Here is a 17,982-nt window from a genome sequence, read left to right as displayed (position 1 = left end):
AGTCCACAGCACATACATGTAAGCCTATTGTAATGCTCACATCAGTTGTATAGTTTTTAACCAAATCCAATTGTGTTCAAGTAGAATTTAAACTTCATTAGTTAAGGGCATCCATCATTTTATGACATGGTCATGAAATAAGTATTAGCCAACATATTAATAAATGTAACATCCTTCTTAAGAGTTTAGAATAATTATACTGCATGAGCACAGACACTGTTTCTTATTTATTATCTCTGTGACAGGGCACAGACTACTGTACTTCAATTTTTTTCTTCTCCATAAAATGGAGACTTACAAAGTAAATATATCAAACATTTATTGTGAGAATTAACTTGTGTAATCTATGCATGAACTAAATATAATTTTTTACTTCAGTGACTGCCTGAAAATCTTTGTCTCCAACACTGGTGCCTTTTCTGAACTGCAGAGTCATATAGCCACCTCTTTACATAATGCATCCTCAAATTTGACTTTGCCAAAAGAGAACATCTGATATTTTCCCTCCGCACTTGCTCCCTTCCAAGTTGCTCCTATCTTAAAACAGATACTGCTATACCCAGTTGCTCAAGCCAAAAATCTGAGTTATCCTTGAGTCGCTTTTTGCTTTACTTCCCACCTATAACCATCACTAATTTCTATGAACTGTGATTCCAAAATATGACCTATGTCTCTTCTTTTCCTACCACTATCTTTGTCCAAAATGTCCCTTATAGGCCAATGCAAGTTTCTTTACCTGGCTCTTAGCTTCCATTCCTATTTCTTTATAATCCATTTTCCAGAATCAAACCAGAGTAATTTTTGAAAATGCAAATATGAATTTGTAATTTTCCTACTTAAAACATTTCAGTGTTTCTTCATAGTATTTAAAATAAATCCAAGCTTAACCCTTTGCTAATAAATGTGTTCACATACTTGCTATCTATCCGGCCATTACCTACTTCTTTTTCTTAGTCTTGATCAATACATTTCAGCAAATCATCCTTCTTTCCGTTAATGAACAGTCCTGCTGCGCTGCACAACTCCAGGGGGCATCAGTCAGCCTACTTAAAATACACCTTTGAGCCTTTTTGACAGCTGCTCTTGCATCTTCTTAAAAGAGGCTTTTGTTAAAGCTGGCTTATACCTGTCAATCAGATCTGAGCTAAAATGTTACTATATCAGACTTTTCATGATCATCCAAATATAAATACCTTCACAGTGACAATAACATAATTGTACAGAATTTTAATGTTATGCATATACTGTACATTTTATGTATATGTGTATATAAATTGATTAAATTATTTGCTTGTCTGCCTCTCTGAAGTAGAATTCAAGCTCCACTAACAAAATAAATTTGTCTGGCTTTTTAACATATATCATAGGTAAGTAGCATAGTGGCTGGTATACAGTGAGACTTAACATTTATTGAAGAAATGAACAAAGATTAAAGTCTTTTGAGGAATGGAGGTTTTTCATAATTATAAAATTCTATGATATATCCTATCCAAAGGAGAATTTTACCTAGAGGGCAACCAAGTAGCAATAAAGCCTTCTGATTTTTGTAGACCAAGAGAAAAAAATAGTAATTAACCTATGGTTTCTGATATTTAATTTGCAGAATAAAGACATAAAACAAACAAAATAAGTTCCATTTATTATTTATTATTACCAAAAATGTAGGAAGGACATAATATCCAAACACATGATAGTCTTTTTACTTGAATTAAATGTCATAGAAACAATTATTCACATTATGTGTGTTTTTTCACAATGTTTTCTTTGCAAACTAGTAAAAGCTTATTTACAAACCAGTGGACCAAGTTTGGGAAATATTGGTTGAAAGTAGAGAATAGAATTCCTTAATTTAAACTGAGATTTGTCAATTTCATGTGCCTTTTACAGAGCTGGCACAGGTAGTTTTGCCATCTCTGACTCAGAGAACCAAAGTCTTTGTAAAGCCTTATTATTTTTTCTGTCTTTGAACTTTGCCTCTCTTATTTTGAATACCTCTGGTTTATGAAATGTTCCATGTCTTGCCTGATTCAATTATACCCTAAACAAACTGCCTTTCCCAACCTGTTTTACATAACTTCAACGACCACTAGAAATACTAGCTGCTAATACCTGTTTGACCCTAGCCTGGATCCAGCAATGAAAGTAGAGATGCTTTTTGAAAAAGGTGATTGCGAGCCTAGCTCTTGAAGGTAATTGGGAAATAATCTGATTTGAGGAAAGGTAGATAGCTATTCAGCGAGCAGACAGAAGGTAATGGCATGTGCAAGACACAGAGGTGGAACTTAATGAGTCATGTATAGGAAATGATACAGAGATTTACTTGCCAGGGGAGAAAGACTTCAGATGACATTTCAATCTTTTCCTTTTCTTATTTTCTTTGCCTCAATTTTTTTTTTAAGAAGATTGAGCTGGAGAAGAAATATATGGGCCAACAGTTCTGATTTGTTTTGAGACACAATACTCCAAAATCATTCTCTACATGCAGAAGTTTCTTAATGTCCTCACAAAGGAAACAGTTTTATACAATCTACATTTTATACATCATTCAAATATGGGACAATCATTTTTTTTTCTGAGCTTGCTACAGCAGGTTTCTCTATTCTCGTTAAAGCAAAGAGGATTTGAATGATTCATCTCTCATCATTTAGATGACATACACACACAGATGTGGCAGCTAGGCTCCTGCTCTCCAGGCCGAAGGTGAAATGATGTATTTGGTTTCTGATGGATATCACTTATAACTGTTGCTGCTGTAGATGTCACTGTATCCTTAGCCTCTTATATACTCATGAAACTTTTTTCCTGGATTGTTTATCCTAATATGATTTGCACAAGACCCAGTAAGCAAATCAAGTAGTACTTTCTGATTTTTTAATTCCAGAAATATTCTTTCAGGAAAGAATGTATCTTTTCTATAAAGATACACTTTTATTTAAACACTGAAAAAAGAAAAAATAACTTTCCAATAGTTTCTCTTCCCCCAATATGCTCAGTCGTGAGTTAGGTCATGAGTTAGGACTGATTTAGAATATTGTCATGATTGCCCTTTGCTTTTCTATGTCATTTTAAAGTCCAAGTTTCTTGAATGTAGCAGCTTTTAATTAAAACTGACATATTTGGCTGGGTGCGGTGGCTCACGCCTGTAATCCCAGCAGTTTGGGAGGCTGAGGCAGGTGGATCACCTGAGGTCAGGAGTTCAAGACCAGTTTGGCCAAGATGGTGAAACCCTGTCTCTACTAAAAAAATACAAAAAATTAGCCAGGCATGGTAGTGGGTGCCTGTAATCCCACCTACTCGGGAGGCTGAGGCAGAGAATTGCTTGAACCTGGGAGGCAGCGGTTGCAGTGAGCCGAGATAGCGCCACTGCACTCCAGCCTGACAGACAGAGTGAGATTCTGTCTCAAAAAAAAAAAAAAAAAAAAAAAAAAGAAAAACATATTTTTTGACTTCTTTAGTAAAAATCTCTTATAAGCACAATGTGGAACATTTTTGTCAATCCTGTCCATTTGCTTTCTCCAGATAACACACAAATATTCTTTTTTTCGTGGTTGTACTGAATTCTCTATTTTACAATGGAGTTTGCTCTATTCATATAAGTTGAATTTTACCCTTTAGGTAAATATATTGTTATTGAAGCTAATCCTACTTTCCAAATGACTTACTCTCTTGTGCTCTTGTGATTTACTTTTGTGGCTGGCACATTTTTTCTTTATACTAATATCAAAAGTGGGAGCATATACATGTAAAAATAAAAGAAAACATGAGTAACTAGAAATGAAACTAACATAATGTCTGAGGTCATTCTTCTAACTAATGAATATTTCATGCATTCTCCCATATCTATCACCCACATCTGATATTATAAGCTTTACACTCTCTAAGCTTTCTTAATGTCATTCTACCTAGTATATATTTCCAATGCCTATCCAGGTTGGCAACTTCAACATCCACTTTGATTAATTTTATATGGATTAACCTCTTAGTTGTTTCATTCTTCTGAACTCATTTCATTTCATTCTTCTGAACTCTGAACTTATTTCAGCACAATGACAACCAACGGTTACATAGCCCATGTTTTAAACTTCAGTCTCATTAGAAATAGACATCATCAGTATCAAATTACAATCTCTCTTAGATGACAAGCTTGCTGTTTTCTACCCTTACATCCTATACTCACTTCCTTCTCCCCTAAGCCCTAGATTCAATCAAATGAAAGGTCCTGACATATCCGTCTTCTAAAATCCCTCAAACAGCCTCTCTTCACAATACTCCCTGGAATTTTGATCATTCACTTCCATTCCTGGAACAGTCACATCTTGATTATAGTATTTTCCTCTCCAAATCTTTCACCACTTTGAGTTCAGTCATCTGTAAAATGCTAAGCTAATAGTGGCAGCTGTATGATTAAAACCCTTGGATAGCTATCCATTATTTTGTCTAAATTATTTTTAAATATCTTAACTGTCATGTTTTTTATTTTAATTTCCTCTGTCAAAACATAAGATTTCCTTATTGTTTCATGATTAATATGAACTTAACTTTCCTGTGTGAGCTTAGATGGAAAATTCTATGAGAACATACTCTAGCTTACTAAAGTCAGAATAAATGACACATAAATGTTCTTATAATCCTATGTGTCTTATTATTGAAACTATAAATCATTTTTACACTAAGGTACTCTAATTTCGCTTAGTTATATTTTTCTTTTAATCTGCATTTATTCACATATTAAATTCTAGTTTTATTTTACTTAATGCATTCTTTAGCTCTGCAGTTTTAAAACACTTTTTTTAGAAGCCTTCTCTAATCTCCTCAGACTATACCAGATTCATTTTATAAGTACTTTTATAGATACCAGAATTTGTTCTCAAAATACATTTTATGATTATGTATTAATATAAATGTGTGATTAATGTTTGCCTCCTTGATTAAACACTTAAGCTCATCAGGGTAGGAACTGAATCAGTTTTGCCAATTATTGCATACTCAACATGTAACATTGAGCCTTATAATAATAATAGGTATGTATTAACTATTTTGTTATAAATGCATAAATCATTTTATCGGATTTCAAATTTAAGTATTGGTGAACTGCTTAATTCACTAAAATATGTAAAAAATCCTTTTGTGTCATGATTCTGTTTGTAAATAAGATACAATAGGTCATGGCTAGCTTAAGCTCCTATGACAATTTGTTTTTGACCCTAAAAATGGCAATTTCATATGGTTCAGCCCTAAAAAGCTAAAACCCATATCAATTATAAAATTATATTTTAATAATATCAGAGATCTGTGAATGCTATGAGGATTAGATAAGTAAATGTTCCAGACAATAGGACTTTTTTCATATCAGTTATAAAATTCTATTTTAATGATAATCAGAGAGCTGTGTATGCTATGAGGATTAGATAAGTAAATGTTCCAGACAATAGAACTTTTCTAAGAGAAGTTGATGCACTTCTCTGGGTGTTCATTAATTCTTAGAATAGGTTAAACATTGGAATTTTTCAGACAGAAAACATGTATCAAGAGAAGAAATGAATCATTAACATAGAATTTAATGGTCATGTGAGCCTAATGGGAACAATTGTAAACTAGAGAGAAAGAAACTAACTCATCATAGTCAGTTTTTCTCCATTGAACATTTGTTGAGCTCTGATGCTGTTCAGGAGACTGGGGAACTAGTTTGAAAGTTCGTAAAAGCACAGTAGATCTCTCACATCTTACAGGGCTTAGGAAAGTAAGACTTGTTTTGGAGAGTATTTGCTTCAAGCATAACAATTTTCTTTCCCTTGAGTTATATGCTAGATTTTGAACTTCTTGGAACAGAAGGAGATCTTGGTTTGTAATCTCTGAAGGACAGAGCTATATCTGTCATGATATTTTAGGGATAGAGAGACAGTGACCCATTTCACTGGGAGAGTAATGCCTTAACAATAAGGGTAAAATTGAGATGGGCTTTCACTAAAAATGCAATATAGCCTAATCCAACACAGTTTCTGATCGCTTTAGATAATAAGATTAAAAAGACACTATGTCTGGTGAACGATTAGATCTTCTGGAATTATTTTTTTCACTATTTTCAGCATATAATAATTTTAAATAAGACATATAAAAAAAGAACAACAATACCTAATAACCAAAAGTAAAAGCAGATAATGATTATAGAACATACAGATAGTCCAGTTACTGAAATCAACAGATAATATATTTGAAATAACTATGATAAATGTATTAAAGAAAACTGGAAAAAAGTAGGACAAAAGTAGACAGCAGGATGTAGACTTAAAAAGACAATAGAATTTATTTTAAAAATAAAATGAACATTTCAGACTGAAAAAAAAATGTAAAATTAAGACCTCAGTGGATTGATTTAACAACAAATGTAAGATTCATAAACTCTAAAACAGGGCAATATAAAAATAAAACACAAAAGTATTTTAATAAATGAAAAGAACAGAGCATAAGAGATATGTGGGTTACACCAAATGATTTAACTTGTGTTTGATTTGGAATAAGACAAGAGAAATGATTTGACAAAATATTTGAAGAGATAATGGTTGAGAATTTTTAAAACCGATGAAGTATATCAACACTCAGATTCAAGAAATTAGCAAAACCCAAACTCAACAAAAGCCACACCTAGGCACATAATAGTCAACCTGTTAGCAATCTAGGGAAAAAGTTCAAAAGAAGCTGGAACGAAAAGACATTCAAAGGGCCAAAAATATGGTAGATCACTGATTACCAAACAGAAGGCAATGTAAGACATCTCTACAGTGGTGACAGGAAGTCTGCACAAACCTCTAATTTTCTAGTCAGTAAAAACATCCTTCAAAAGTGAAAATGAATAAAAAAATTAAAAAAAATTACACTCAGAGGGTACATTTGCAGGTTTTGTTATATGTGTATATTGTGTGATGTTGAAGTTTGGGTTTCTAAGGATCCTATTACCCAAGTAGCCAGATTGGTAGTTTTTCAACCCTTTTCCCCCACTCTCTATCCCCGCTTTTGGAGTCCCTAGTGTTTATTTTTTCCCACTTTTGTGTCTGTAATTGTCTATAATTCTGAATGTTTAGCTATCATTTATAAATGAGAACTTATGGCATTTGGTTTTCTATTTCTGTGTCAGTTCAGCCTCCAGCTTGCATCCATGTAGCTGCAAATGACATTCTTTCTTTCTTTCTTTTTTTTTTTATTTGAGATGGAGTTTTGCTCTTGTTGCCCAGGCTGGAGTGCAGTGGCGCAATCTCAGCTCACTGCAACATCCACCTCCTGGGTTCAAGTTATTCTCTCGCCTCAGTCTCCCGAGTAGCTGGGATTACAGGCCTCTGCCACATAACCAGCTAATTTGTGCATTTTTAGTAGAGACGAGGTTTCACCATGTTGGCCAGTTTGGTCTTGAACTCCTGACCTCAGGTGATCCACCCACCTTGGCCTCCCAAAGTGCTGGGATTAAAGGCATGAGCCACTGCACCTGGCCAATTTCATTCTTTTTTTATGACTGTGTAGTATTCCATGCTGTATATTTACCACACTTTTTTTTTTATCCTGTCCATTGCTGATGGGCACCTGCATTGATTCCATCTCTTTGCTATTATGAACAGTGCTGTGATAAACATAGGCGTTCATGTGTCTTTTTTGAATGATTTATTTTCCTTTATTTTCCTTTGGGTATATACACAGTAATAAGATTGCTGGGTCAAATGGTAGTTTTGTTTTTAGCTCTTTGAGAAATCTTCTACCTACTTTCCACAGTGACAGAACTAATTTACATTCCTATTAACAGTGTACAAATACTGCTTTTTTTCTCATCAACCTTGCCAATATTTGCTATTTTCTGACTTTTTAGTAATAGCTGTTTTCACTGGTGTGAGATGGTATCTTATGGTGATTTTGATTTACATCTCTCTGATGATGAGTGATGATGAGCATTTTTAAAATGTTTGTTGGCCTCTTGTGTGTTCTTTTGAGAATTGTTTTTTTAATGTCTTTTGCTCACTTTTTAGTGGGTTTTTTCTTGTTGATTTGTTTAAGTCGTAAAGACATTTTTAAGCAAAGAATAACTTAAGAAATTTGTCACTAAAGCCCTGCACTTAAAGGAAAATGTAAATGTAGTTCTTCTAACAAAAGAAAAGCTTCTAGACAGAAATATGAGTATTCTGGAAAAAATAAAGAATATCAGAAGAATTTAATATTATGTAAGTCAAAAAAATAACTAGTGACTGAACAAAATAATTATTGCAATGTCTTGTAGACTTCAAATTATATTAGGGAAACCATGCATATCAAAATAAGGAAAAATCTAATTGAGGGGGAAAAATTTTAAAGCATGTAAAGTTTGACAACACTCTCAGAATTGGTAAAACTAAGAATTAGTCAATAATAAACCAAAGATGTACTAAGCACTAAAAGAACAGTAAAAATTATATAACTAATAATATGAGAAAATTATAGAATAGTATAAATTACATATATAAAATAAATGGAATAAATAACAAAAGCATCTCTTAGAAACACATAAATGGAATATTTGTAGATGAAATAATACAATGCCTGGAATTGCACTAAAATAATCTAAAGGGGAGGGCTTTGGATACGAGAGTAGAAATGAAAAAAGATTGGCCATTTGAGTGAGTACTCATTGAAGCTGGAAGATGAGTATATACGTGTTTATTGTACTATTCTCTCACTTGAATTTCTTTATAATTAAAAGACTATATATTTATACCAAATTTTATATATATATATTTGTATTATAATATAATGCAAAATAGCCGTTAATCTTTAACATACCTTATGGCACAATGACACAGCTACGTTGCCCAGATATTTATTTTCCAGTGTTACTCCAATATTTTAAAAGCAGATGTGTAGGATGATGGGGAATCTAGATCATTATGCCTAAAATGAGAATGGAAAGGATATAAAATATGTAAGATATTTTAACGATGCAATAATTTATAGGACTACTTAACATCTTAGTATATCTTAGTATAACAGATCTCTTTTTGGCACTTTATTTTTATTGAGATTGAATTTTAAGAGGACTGTACTTTTACAATTGTGGAAACCGGTCATTGTAATTTTAAAAATAATCTCTGAAAAAGATATTATCCTTGAAAATTGATCTATAACTATATTTCATAACCTCTTTGAGTTTCCTATTAGTTTGCAAATCTCATATACCAACAAAATACACTGAACATACAATATCATGTTCTCTGAGCCCCTGCAATTTATCTATTAGATTAAAGAACCCTATGAATTAAACTAGCCATATCATACTTAATAATTACTTGATTTTGGACTTAGTGTTGCTTAATGATTCTCATACATATAGTTAGCCATAATTTAATGTCCCCTGACATGTTAAATTATTATTTAACTCGTCTTTTACTTCTTTCACGAAATTTCAGTGTTATCCATGTTTTCTGCTTCTCTATCGTCTATCTGCTTCTCCTTTTAAAATGATCAATTCCCTTTTGGCCTCTAAATTTCATAAGGCTCCCATTCCACTGTGACTGGAACATTGGCTGACTTAATGGTTCATAAAATGAACCTACTGGTTAATTGCTGATAATGGCAATCTATATCAGAAAGTATTTAGCATACTCAAATTGTGTAAAAAATTACATTTTTGCCTTAAAGAAAATTTACTAGAAATTTTAGCAATATTGTTTTCTCCTTAAAAACAAGGCTATTCGGCCGGGCGCGGTGGCTCACGCTTGTAATCCCAGCACTTTGGGAGGCCGAGGCGGGCGGATCACGAGGTCAGGAGATCGAGACCACGGTGAAACCCTGTCTCTACTAAAAATACAAAAAATTAGCCGGGCGTGGTGGCGGGCGCCTGTAGTCCCAGCTACTTGGAGAGGCTGAGGCAGGAGAATGGCGTGAACCCGGGAGGCGGAGCTTGCAGTGAGCTGAGATCGCGCCACTGCACTCCAGCCTGGGCGACAGAGCGAGACTCTGTCTCAAAAAAAAAAAAAAAAAAAAACAAGGCTATTACCTAGAAAGCATCTTTATCTTGAAATGTTCTCTTATCTTTCAATTTTTAGATGAAATTTATTTGACAAGTAATTATTTGCCAAATACTATAGGATAGTCATGTTATGTATGATAGCACAACAATGAACAGGCAAAATAAAGGTTTTCCACTCATAAACCTAACAATCTAGTTGAATGTGACAGACTTTGCTGTTTTTACCTAGTTACTAGGATTCTTTCTTAAGTAATGAGTAAGAATTTGTGCATTTGTATTTCAGATTAAATTGTTTACCTTCTTTCAAAAAAATCATTCCACTTTAAAGTCTTTAATTCCATGTAATAGTCTTTTCTCCCCTTTATTAGGATTTTGTACCATTTATGTCTGTTGATACAACTAATAATTTGCTTTCTAGATATTGTGATCTTTCAGTGTATGTTAAAATCTGTTTTAGGGTTGAGGTGGGATTTTGGAATGTCATTAATGTGTTGTGGAATAGAAACATTTGTTGGGTCAGTGTTCCAGGTTGAAATATCTGTACCATAAGACAGTGGAGAAGTTATGTAAATAATGTACTAATTTTCTAATGCTTCTGTAGCAAGTCACTACCAGTTTAGTGGCCTAAAGCAACAAAAATGTATTATCTTAATGTTCTTGGTATCAAGAATTACAAAATGAGTTATCATCAGGCCGGCATTTATTCTGGATCATCTAGGGGAGAATGTTTTCTTCTATTTTCTAGCTTCTAAAGGCCACCTTCATTCCTTGGCTTGTTGTCTCTTCCTTCATATTCAAAGCCATCAGTAGTATCCTCAATTCTGTCTCTCACACCTTCCCTTTTTCTCTATCTCTTTGGCTTTTGTCCCTATCCACAAGTTTCTTTATTTCTCTCTGCTTCTCTAGACACTTTGCATTTCCTAACTGACTCTCCTGCCACCCTCTTATAAGGGCCTTTGTGTTTACCTTGGGCCCACTCAGATAATCTAGAATAATCTCACTATTTCAAGATCCTTAGTTACATCTACAAAGTACCTTTTGCCATGTAAGATAACATATTTACAGGTTCTGAAAATTATTAAATAAAACATGGACACCTTTGGGGACCATTATGAAGTCTACTACGGATGTAATTTGTCTCAAATTCCTCATGTATAATAGGAAGGGGCTACAGCATGTCTTTCTGTAACATTTTAAAATCCAGGTTGACTCTTTAAGAAAAGAGAAAGTTTAAGATCCTCTGAAGACTGTGTCACAATACGTAATGGTCTTCAGTGACTAGAACTGAAGAACAAAATATACATGGTTCCATGTACTTCATCCAGTTTTGAAATAAAACTCCTAATTACAATGTAATATACTGCCACATTTTTGTATGATAAAATTATAAAAACTTACTGATTTACATGAATGATTAAGAAATACATTGTTAATTTCCAAAATGTGCTTGTTAGAGGTATACAAGAAAATAAAGCAGTTATTGTCATTGTATCAAAAATATAAACTGGGCATAAATTGTATAAAAGTATTATAATACTATATATAAATTAATCTCTTATTTATGTTTGTTATTTTTGGAATTGTGATTCCATGTAGATTAAAGATATTCATGGCCAGGCATGGTGGCTCACGCCCGTAATCCTAGCACTTTGGGAGGCTAAGGCAGGTGGATCACAAGGTCAGGAGTTCGAGTCCAGCCTGACCAACATAGTGAAACTCCATCTCTACTAAAAATACAAAAATTAGCTGGGCATGGTGGTGAGTGCCTGTAGTCCCAGCTTCAGGAGGCTAAGGCAGGACAATCGCTTGAACCCGGGATGCAGAGGTTGTGGTAAGCCGAGATTGTGCCACTGCACTCCAGCCTGGGCAACAGAATGAGACTCCATCTCAAAAAAAAAAAAAAAAAAAATCCATTTTAATTGTCACTAAGATAAGAAAGCCTATTTTTTGTTGTTGTTCCTTAGGTATAAAGCATCAAGATTATATTCAAAATCATGTATGAATTATAAATATCAATTGATGACCTCATCTTTAAGAACTTCAGTAGCAATAATGTTCAATGTTGATTATAAATCCACAGTATGAAACAACTCATTAAAAATACTATGGTCCTGCAGACACTGTGATTATTATATAATTGGATTACAGATCAAAAGGTATAAGATGAAGTCACTTAATTCTCACAAAAATGTAACATTTAATTATCTAATCTCATAGAAAATAAATGTATTAAATATAATATTTTGAGATTTAAAAACATGCTTTTTTAATTTTCAGGGATTTCATAAGCTTCTTTATAAATCAATTTGTACAAATTTATAATTAAGCAAATTATAAACAAAGCATATATAATCAAGACACAATATTTTCTATTTTTTAACTGTATTTTTATTATGTGTACTCAAGTTAGTACGTAGTGTGTGTGGTAGCAATATCATATTATTGGTGCTTTTATACATTTCTTCTAGTCTTTATTCAATAGTGTTGCTTTAGTAGATGGATAGTTTAAATTCTACCATCATGGAAATATTTACACCACAGAAATCGGCAAACAGCAAGTGATGATTATTATTTCCCCAAAGAGTTGGCTATTAAACACTAACCAACATACCACTGAAAAAAACGAGACTAAAATATTATTATTCATACTATTTTATATATTTATCATGTGCAACATGTTTTAATTTATGTATATATTGTGGAATTACTCAATTGTGTTAATTCGCATATGCATTACCTTACATATTATTTTTGTGGTGAGAACACTTAAAATCTATTCTCAGTGAGGTTCAAGAATATAATACATTATCATTAATTATAGTCACCATGTTGAACTAAAAAAAATCATGATCTTTACCATTTCCATGGGAGGGTAATTCAGGAGGAGATTAGTTTAGTGGATCTCACTTAAAGTCTGTCGTGAGATTGCTGTCAAGATTTAGAACAGAGCTTCAGCCATCTGAAAGCTTGACTGAGAGGAGAGGATCTTCTGCCAAGGTGGCTCATTCACATGGCTGACAAGTCAGTGCTGGTTGTTGATAGGAGACGTCATTTCCTTTCATTGTAGGTCTCTCTATGAGCTACTTGAATGTTCTCATGACATATCAGCAATGCATCAAAGAGAATTAGTCAAGTGCAAGCTATACCTACTATGAAGTGACCTTAAAAGTCATACAGCTTTACTTATGCCATATTCTATTCATTAGATGCTAGGCACTAAATTTAACCTGCATGCAAATGGAGAGGAATTAAGCTTCACCTTTTGAAAAAAAGGAGTGGCAAAACTTATACATATTATGAAACCATTACATTTTATAAGGCAGTATAGGTCCCACCACACTAGGATGTGGTCACTGACCACATTTCAGATTTTAGTATGACAAAATACTACAATCTAAGAAAAGTTTAAAATTAATGCTAATGTGTATTTAATAATAATTTTAAATATCCCAGTTAAGCAATTTCACATGTTTACTTTATGTTTTATATTGTCTTGGGCCAAGGATTTTTCCTGTATGTATAAGTCTCTGAAAGTATAAGTTACTGAGAATATACTGGCCTACATAAACTGATTTTATTTTTAAAAATGCTGAAAATATTTCTGTATGCTATTAAGTTACTTTCTGCCCATCATAGGGAATGTAATTTGGTCTTTTTTCAATTCTGCTTAATGAATTGTCTCAAGAAAATCTCCTTTAATATTAATCATAATTATATAACTGAACACTAAATTTGCTAAATTATCAATATAGCATTTTTTTACATCATTTTAATATACTTTTAAATCTTTATAGAATAGATCCAATTTAGATTTTCTGTTAGCATTGATTTTACTTATTTTTATGTGTTTTATCCTATTACCTACAAAAGTTGGCCAGTTTGTACTGTAGTCTGTTTCCTTTGGATCGGATTAGTAACTAAAAGGTTAACAGATTATTTTTTTAAATCAATTAATTGTTTAAATTTTTTACTTTCCTTTTGTAAAGACTTTAAATAAATATATTAAAAGTTTTTAAGAAACTTCTGCATATTAACAGAAATTCCTAGATGAGACAATGTGGGTTTTCTTTGAGCACTGTTCTGCTCTTTTACAAAAATTTATCAGACTAATTAAGATTGGATAGATTGTCTATAGGTTTTATTAAAGATTGGGTTTGACATAGTACACAAATGGAAGGGTGAAATTTGGCTTTCTCTCTTGAACAAGATATTCATGTAATATTAAAGACTAATAAAAGATTTTTGTTTGCCTTTTGAGTAAACTACAGGAAAAAGAAGGGAAAGACAAAAGAGAGATTGTTGGGAAAGTTAAGTCTTCCCTCTATCAAATGAGTAAAAGAATTTGCCTTTTTTTTTTTTTTTTAAGTCATCATTTTGGGTACATGAATGACTTATGGTGACTTGGAGTTCTATTTCATAATATCAAGTGTTTTAAACCTTTAACATATTTGATAGGCTTCCCCAAATCAAATTTTAGCTTCAAAATTACCTTTTCCAACCTCTAACTTTGGGATGCTACAGACAGCCCCTGAAGCATCCAAAAAAGAGGTTATATCTTGGTGAATGATATCAATATATGTTCCAAACTTGTATGGGATTTCTATAATTCTAACATTTCTGGGTATATGCTATCAATCATAGTTGTGGTTGTTATGTTATTTTAGACCACAAAATAATCAAATTTACATGTCATTTGTGACTTTATGACTAAAGTTATTTTCATAGTTAATTGCTTAATGTTGATGCAGTTTCTGAAAACTGCACAAGCACACACAAATTCTAGAATATGGTGTATTTTAGGAGGTTCATGAAAGAATGGAAAGGAGCGTGAAAAGCACTCTTGAATAGAGGTTTCTGATAACTGTGGAATCATATGTTTTGGACTGAGTAAGAATTCCTGGAACTTTAATGAAAAGGCTGACTAGTTTTAAAAAGTAATGGCAAAAACCACAATTACTTTTGTACCAGTCTAATAAAACTGCTAATCAAAGTAGAACAAAAATTAAATACCAAGAAAATACTTTCCCAGATTTTCACACTAAATTGGCCAATACTGAAATTGTTTAGATATACAGTTTGAATAAACTTCATGGTCTAAGTCAAATTACCTATGACAACCCATCAGTTATCAGTGCTATGCATCTTAATTGGAGAAACAACTAGTTTTTTTTTTTTTTTTTTTTTTTTTTTTTGAGACGGAGTCTCGCTCTGTCGCCCAGGCTGGAGTGCAGTGGTGCAATCTCGGCTCACTGCAAGCTCCGCCTCCCGGGTTCACGCCATTCTCCTGCCTCAGCCTCTCCGAGTAGCTGGGACTACAGGCGCCCGCCACCACGCCCGGCTAATGTTTTTGTATTTTTAGTAGAGACGGGGTTTCACCGTGGTCTCGATCTCCTGACCTCGTGATCTGCCCGCCTCGGCCTCCCAAAGTGCTGGGATTACAAGCGTGAGCCACCGCGCCCGGCCTAACAACTAGTATTAAGCATGGACTCACGGAGAACCACGATGGCTCCCTTGTCCTTCCTGAGTCCTTAAAGCTTTTATTATTAAAAGTTCTGCATTCCATGACTCGGCATGGAAATAATAAAATGATCCAAATTAAATATATTTTGTTGTGGTGTTTTATAAATTGCTAAAATAGTTTATGACCAACGGTTGGTTCGTTAAACCCATTTTCCATGGAAGACAATCAAAGTTTCAGTACATTAGGCTACCTGATGGACATTTAAACATTTATAGAGGAATTTCATTCAATTGTCATTTTCAGTGCATGTTTTCTGGTTGTATAAAAGCTTTCCCATGAAAGAAGGCTGATGTTATAACAGTAAATTATTATGCCACAATGTATTCTCACCAGGTAAAGAAAACGTTTTATGGTTAACTGAAGACAACCCTTTCACAACCTAGAACCCAGAGATTGGTTATTCTCAGAACATTAGAGAAAGGCTGCCCTTGACACTCAAACTACAGCAAAACTTTGGGACCTTGGACTTTCAGTTCTCTCCACACTCTAGAAACTGTACACCCATTTGATCCCTTAAGGTAAAGCTAACCAGGGAAGTTTCTCTCCAGAAGAAGATGGCTTCCTTGATGTGAACAGCTTTTTCCAAGATCACGGATCAAGACTTCTGTACTATTATGAGACAGTTATCTTTGAATATTTTTTCCCTGGATTATGCCTCTATAAACAATAGAAGTGAAAAGGGGGTCTGTTGTGTGCACTCATGGCATACACATTTATTTGTGAAGGATTTTGCAGCCAGCCTTAAACATAGATAGTCTTATACCTTGATATAAGCTGTATACATGGATAATCTTATACCTTGATAGATGCAAGATGAAAGATGAAGTCCATCTCCATCTACTTTAATGGTATATACATTGCCTCATAATCAGGCAGAAACAGAATATTGGTTCACTCCTCTTAACCCACATCATGAATTAAAGATAATGTTGCTAGGAAACCTTCACTCTTCTAGAAGGGCATCATTTGTTAGGTTCCTTTTTCCAGGTTTGGTGTAAAAGAGGCAATAATTAGAAATATATCCCTCATAATAGGCTCTATAGCAGATTCTACTGTAAAGACTATACACAACAGAGTTTAAATTATCTTGTGAAAGTTATGCTAAATAATAATTGCTTTAAATTACTTACTGGCTAAACAGAAGTAACTGTGCAGCTGCTGGCACTTGTGGCCTATACAGAAATACACCAAATGTAAATTATAGAGATTCAGTTATGGGGGATTAATGAAGAGACTACTTTGTTAAGTGAGTAGACTCTTTATCTAGCTTATTCTTTGGTCTATTTAATTTTAGGTGGTTTGGTTTATTGGGTATCTAGGTAAGAGCATACTTCAAACTTTTGGTATTATCCTCCTGGTAGTCATAAAAGTAGTCTGCCTGGTGCACATTATTCTCTCAAAAGTTTTAAATGTTTTCATGCAGTCATGTCTAGAATATCAAATAGTCTCTCTTAAACTGGAAAATGACAAGAGCTGAAAGGAATGCGTAACCATCAGGGCATCATAACCTATGAATGACCTACTGAGACCAGAAACTCAAAATGATTATAACTGAGAATGGTGTTAAGGCTCTAAATTTTGTTCAGACTCTCACCTAAGTGAGAACCTGACCAAAAAGCGGGTTTTGTTTTTTTAAATGAAATTATGGGAGGCCATTGTTTGGGACTGAGCTCATGCACTAGGCCCTAACAGACCAGATCAAATCGAAATAGAGTCACTTGTATTAAATGTGACACAATCAAACTAAGACTTTAAGGAAACATAGACCAGGTTTCTTTTTTCTCTTGTAAACAAGACATTCCAGCATAAGGAGGTACCCTCTACTGTAACCCTTAAAATAATAATAATAAAAATAACTTAAAGTCCTTGTTCCCACCTTGCAAAACCCCTGTTCTGTTGTTTGCCAATGGGGTTCAAGACCAAATAAGTACTTATGATGGTGATGCGGACATCAACGACTAGAGTTTTGGTCACTCAATATTGAGAAGATGACAAAAGTGGGGAATTTTTAAATCAAGTTTAGCTTAAAGATGCCTTCTTACATATTTTAAGTTCATCCTAAAAGTTTTTTGTACATCCTGAACTATAACAAGTGGAGGTCTAAACAGACTGTAGCCTACACTTGTGCCAGTCACCAAGTTTTGGCCAATCAAATGTAGCAAACTGTTTGAACTGTATTCAAATAAGGCAAACATTGATCTGTAACCAATCCAGCTGTTTCTTTACCTGACTTCTGTTTTCTGTATGTCATTTTCCTTTTTCTGTCCATAAATCTTCTTCCACCACGTGGCTGCACTGGAGTCTCAGAGCCTATTCTGGCTTGGGACGCTGCCCAATTCACAACTCACTCATTGCTCTATTCAACTTCTTTAAATTTAGTTCATCTGAAGTTTTACTTTTTTTTTTTTTTTTTTTTGAGACGGAGTCTCACTCTTGTCACCCAGGCTAGAGTGCGTGGCACTATCTCTGCTCACTGCAC

The sequence above is a fragment of the Hylobates moloch genome, unplaced genomic scaffold, assembly GCF_009828535.3.
Source record: "Hylobates moloch isolate HMO894 unplaced genomic scaffold, HMol_V3 SCAFFOLD_13, whole genome shotgun sequence".
Lineage (NCBI taxonomy): Eukaryota > Metazoa > Chordata > Mammalia > Primates > Hylobatidae > Hylobates > Hylobates moloch.
This window is presented reverse-complemented; position numbering follows the sequence as displayed.